Source organism: Chiloscyllium plagiosum, unplaced genomic scaffold, assembly GCF_037043375.1.
Source record: "Chiloscyllium plagiosum isolate Xiang-an unplaced genomic scaffold, Cpla_swu_hap1 HiC_scaffold_15, whole genome shotgun sequence".
NCBI lineage: Eukaryota > Metazoa > Chordata > Chondrichthyes > Orectolobiformes > Hemiscylliidae > Chiloscyllium > Chiloscyllium plagiosum.
The window spans coordinates 36493955-36499723 of record NW_028270153.1 but is presented as its reverse complement, the minus strand read 5'-3'; positions in this window follow the sequence as shown (position 1 = coordinate 36499723).

The following is a 5769-nucleotide window of genomic DNA, read 5'->3' as shown; positions in this document are numbered from 1 at the left end:
TGTTCTTCATGTTCTCAATCTATGGACCTAACCTCCTGCTTCCCATCCTGTACTTCAACCAGTGGTCTTCCATATTTTCCAGCGGCCTTCCCTGATCTCCTTGATAGTTGCATTTCTCTATTGACTAGCTGTTTTTTGTGAACATTTGAATTTAGTACCATCATTGTCAGTTGTCCTTTGGGGTTGATGGCCTCATTTTGACCCATCCAAATTGACGTGCCCTCTGTCTGATAAACTGTCAGTTGTGATAGTCTGCCCCCCATAACAGTCCAACATATAGTCATGAGGTAACTGGTTTCTCTTTTTTGAATTCTTGAGAATCTTCAAAATGGTAATCCATACCCCACAACCTTGAAGATTGTACTAGAACAGCTTGGTTGCTATACTGTACAAATATTACTTTTCTGTCTTCATCAATAGCCTTTTCTGGGCCTTTCCATTCTTTACGACCATCTGTTTTATAAGAAACCATGTCACCCTGATTGAAACTAGTTTTCAATGACCTTGCATTATTTTTAATGGTCACCAAATTCTTTGAAACTTTGATTTTCTGCTAAATGACAGTGCATTCAAATGCTCTTAAAGATTTAGATAATTATAATCCTTCCCAGGCTGGGTCTGATCACTTAGTACCGGTGGAACTTTAGGATTTCTAGTAAAAAGTACCTGAGTTAGGATATATCTTTTGACCATCTGCGGCAAATTCTTAGCATGCCAGTCTATGCTTCAGCAGATGTTAAGAGACTGTATATGTTTAACACAATTAACATTTTGCCTTCTAAATTTGAATCAATTCATCAAGTTATTTGAAAAACAGTTTAGTTCCTCTATATTTCATTAAAGGACTGCAATATTTGTCTCAATATGAAAATTGCAGACTTACAGATTATCCAAGTGCAATAGATTTGTCATTTCCCATATTCACTTTAATTTGTGCTTTTTTTTCTATGGCCTGGTGAATAATGACAATTATTCACTGAATACTACATTGTGCTAATAAATACTTAATGCTGGATACTTTACAAGAAAAGACTACACTTTTTAAAGACTTCAGTGTGTTATCATTCAAATCTAAAACTAGTGGAACTCTCAAATTCTTCACTTTGTCCAGTCCTTATTACTCAAGAGCCTAGTAGCATTTTAGCCAGTCTATCCACCCTCTAATGCAGGATAATTCAAAGATTCTGTCACCAACACATTCACCCCTCACCTAAAATATTTTATGACCAATATACTTTTATCTACTTCTCCATCTTTGTCCTCCAATTCTTCCATTTCATACTCTGTTTTGAATACACTGTTACACTGTGTGGGATAGTTCATGGTACAATGATACTTTGAATCTTCATTAAACATCAATTATGGGTGCTTATGTGGACCAGTCTTTTATTATTTGTTTCAAATCCTCTTCACTGCTCAAAAGTGATACAAGCATTTCTGTACACTTTCTTTTAGTAAAAGTCCTTCATTCATACAGATGCCTGTGGCCTGTGTCTAAATGGTATCACCAGCCTGTTAATTTGACATTGAGTCCTCCATTTTCTGTCATATGAATGATTGTGCCCATGAATACAGCTGGAAGGAAAAGCTTTGCAAGGAATTATTTTAGTACTTCTGGCATTTGTGCAAGCAATGTGCATCCGTCTGAAAATTTAACTCCACTCAAGACTAGAAGTCAACTTAAACTCGATACTTTGGCAAAGTGCAGTAATTTAAATGCCTACATAGACTGGGGACTTGCCATATGGAATTTCTGCAGTCTTCCATGGAATTTACTGAATTTTATTGTGTATCTTTCTCTGAGACTCTTTTTACTATTTCATAATCTGTCAAACTTTGTTCAATTAAATAAACTTTTATTGATTTTATTCATGCAAGTTAATAATTTGTCCAAATCTTCATCAGTGTCCAAATCATTGTTGTTTATCTCCCTTTTGAGCAATAGATAAGATGTCAAGGCCAAAACTTGTTTCTTCTTTTGACATAGAAATAACAAGGATCCATACTATTACGCTATTCTTCCACTGTTCCAAGGTTTGCACTCAGAAAACATACATGGGTAATGTGGTCTCCTCTATAATGGGGAGACAGGACACCTTTTTGTGGATCATTTCAGAGAACATCTCTGGGACACCTGCATCTACCAATCCCACTGCCCCGTGGCTGAACATTTCAACTCCCCCTCCCATTCAGTCAAGGACACGCAGGTCCCGGGCCTCCTCCACCATCAAACCATTACCACCCAATGCCTGGAGGAGGAACGCCTCATATTTCGTCTTGGAATTCTGCAACCACACGGGATCAATGTGGATTTCAACAGCTTCCTCATTTCCACCCCCCCCCACATTATCCCAGCCCCAAGCCTCCAACTCGAAGCTGCCCTCCGCACCCGTCCATCACCCCTCATCTTTTCCCTCACCTTCATCCACCTATCGCTTTCCCAGTTAACTCCCCTCAAATCCGCCCCCTTCCCACTTATCTCTCAGCCCTGGCCCACAAGTCTCATTCCTGCTGCAGGGCTTATGCCCGAAATGTCGATTCTCCTGGTCCTCAGATATTGCCTGATGTGCTGTGCTCTCGACTCTGATCTCCAGCATCTGCAGTCCTCACATTCTCCTAATGGGTAATTATATCCCTATAATTTACAGTTAGATTCAGCCACCTTTTTCAAGTTTCCTCCAAAGCAACATTTGATTAGAATAATATTTAGTTTTGAAAAATACTTAGTTTTCATATCAGTACAGCTACAACACTGGTATCTATTCCACAACATAGAAAACTGCTCAGTTATATCCTGTGCACAAAATATAGAAAAACCCAACATAGCTAATTACCACTCAGTCACTCTGCTCTTGAGCATCAGCCAAGCAATGGAGGGAATGTTCAACAGTGCTATCAGACTAAGCAATAATCTATCTACTGCTGCTCACTTAGGTTCTGGCAGTGCACTCAGCTCTTGACATCATTATAACCTTGATGCATAGACAAAACAGCTGAACAGCAAAGGTAAGTAAGAATGATACACTTAATATCAAGGTTGCATTTCATTGAGTGCATAATTCAGGAGTTTGGATAAAACTATCAATAGGAATTTGGGAGATTTGATGACGTTATATTGGACTCAAACATTAACTTGATTTCTCTCTCCACAGATGTCGCCAGATCTATTGAGTTTCTTCAGCATTGTTTTTACTTCAGATCTCCAGCAACCACAGTAGTTTGCTTTTTTTAAGTTATATCAATACTATGCCTCCAAGAGTATGTCAGAAGTTAGGAATTCTGTATCATGTAACTTGCCTCCTGACTCCCCAAGCACTTACCACAAATCAGGAATGTGGTAGAATATTTTCCAAATGCCTAGATAGATTCAGCCTCAACAACACCCAAGAAGCTTGACTCCACCCAGGACAGAGCAACCTATTTGATTGGCGCCCCAACCTCCACTTTGAATATTCACTCTGTCCACTATCGACATATGTAGCAGCACTGTGTACCATCTAGAAGATGTACTGCAATAACTCACAAAGATATCTTCAGCATGACATTGCAGACATAGAATTGCAGACAGATCTAAAATAGTTTTCCAACTATTCTGGAGTCAGAATATCACATTGGTTGGAAATGTCAGTCTAAAACATGAGATGACAGGCATTATCAAGTCGAAAGTCAATTAATACGACATATAAATTTGGAATTGGCATAAACCACCTGTTCTTTTAAGTATACTCTGCCATTCAGTAATACTGTGGCTATCTAAATACTCCACCTTCTCACGTACCCTAATAAACCTTCCTCCCTTTCTATACACCTCTGTCTTCAGAATATTCAAAGATTCTGTTTCCACCACCTTTTGAGGAAAAGAGTTCTAAAGAAAATAAAACACTTTGTGAGGAACAAAATTCTCTTTCTCACTGTCTTAAAAGTGCAACCTCTTAGTTTGTAAAAGTGACACTGAGTTCTAGATTTTCCCTGAAGAAGAAGCATGATTTCCACATGCACCCTCTCAAATCTCCTTTAAGTGATGGATGTTTCAATCCAGTCATTGAGTCATAGAGTCTTAGAGATGTACAGCATGGAAACAGACCCTTCGGTCCAACTCGTTCATGCCGACTAGATATTCTAACCTCATCTAGTTCCATTTGCCAGCACTTGGCCCATATCCCTCTAAATTCTTCCTGTTCATATACTTATCCAGATGCCTTTTAAATGGTGTAATTATACCAGCCTCCACCGCTTCCTCTGACAGCTCATACCATACAGGCACCATCCTCTGCATGAAAAGGTTGCCCCTTAGGTCTCTTTTATATCTTTCCCCTCTCACCCTAAACCTATACCCTCTAGTTCTGGGCTCCCCCACCCCAGGGAAAAGACTTTGTCTATTTATCCTATCCATGCCCCTCATGATTTTGTAAACCTCTATAAGGTCACCCCTCAGCCTCCAACACTCCAGGGAAAACAGCCTCAGCCTATTAAGTCTCTTCCTAAAGCTCAAATCCTCCAATCTTGGTAACATCCTTGTAAATCTTTTCTGAACCCTTTCAAGTTTCACAACATCCTTTCAATTGGAAGGAGACCAGAGTTGTATGCAATATTCCAAAAGTGGCCTAACCAATGTCCTGTACAGCCGCAACATGACCTCCTAACTCCTGTACACAACGCTCTGACCAATAAAGGTAAGCATACCAAACGCCTTCTTCACTATCCTATCTACCTGCAACTCTACTTTCAAGGAACTATGCACCTGAACTACCAGGACCTTACCATTAAGTGTATAAGTCCTGTTCTGATTTGCTTTTCCAAAATGCAGCACCTCACATTTATCTAAATTAAAATCCATCTGCCACTCCTCAACCCATTGGCCCATCTGACCAAGATCCCGTTGTAATCTGAGGTAACCTTCTTCTCTGTACCCACTACACCTCCAATTTTGGTGTCAACTGCAAGCTTACTAGCTATACCTCCTATGTTCACATCCAAATCATTAAAGCCATCTCTTAATCTTCATAACTTCAGCAAATACAATCCTGGACAGTCTAACGATTTCTCATAAGAAAACCTATATGTTCCAAATATTGGTTTAGTAAGCTTTCTCTGAATTGCTGTTAATGCATTTACATCCTTCCCTAAATAAGGAGATCAGTACTGTACATCAGTACTGCAGGTCTCTCAGCAATATCTTGTATCAGTGAAGCATAACCTCCTTATTTTTCAATTTACTTCAATTCAATTCAACTCATGATGAAAATTAAAACATCTTATTTGCTTTCCTAATTCCTTGCTGTACTTGAAAACTAACCTTTTGTAGTTCATGTATTAGGACACTAAGATCCCTCTGCATCTTAGAGTTCTGCAATATCTTACCATTTAGATAGCATGCTTGGGAAGAAGGTGGCATCATGGTGATGTCACTGGCCTAGTAATTTAGAATCCTGCCCTAATGTTCTGAGAATATGGTCAACTTCCAGTATGGCAGATGGTGAAATTTAATTTCTATAAACAGAATTCTGACATTAAGAACAAGCCTAAGAGTACCCACGGTTGAGAGTTATAAAAATCCATTTGGTTCCCTGATACATTTTAAGGAAGGTAATCTGCTATCCCTACCTGGTGCAAAGACCATATCTTTTTTATTTCCTTTACTTCTGGACTTAGAACCAAAGGAGGGAAGAAACTGATTTAAATCAAGAGATGCAATGAGAGAGGTGCAGTTTTAAAAATGCTGACTGGAGCACTGTAAGAGTTGCATACAATTTTGATTTTGCTAGGAAC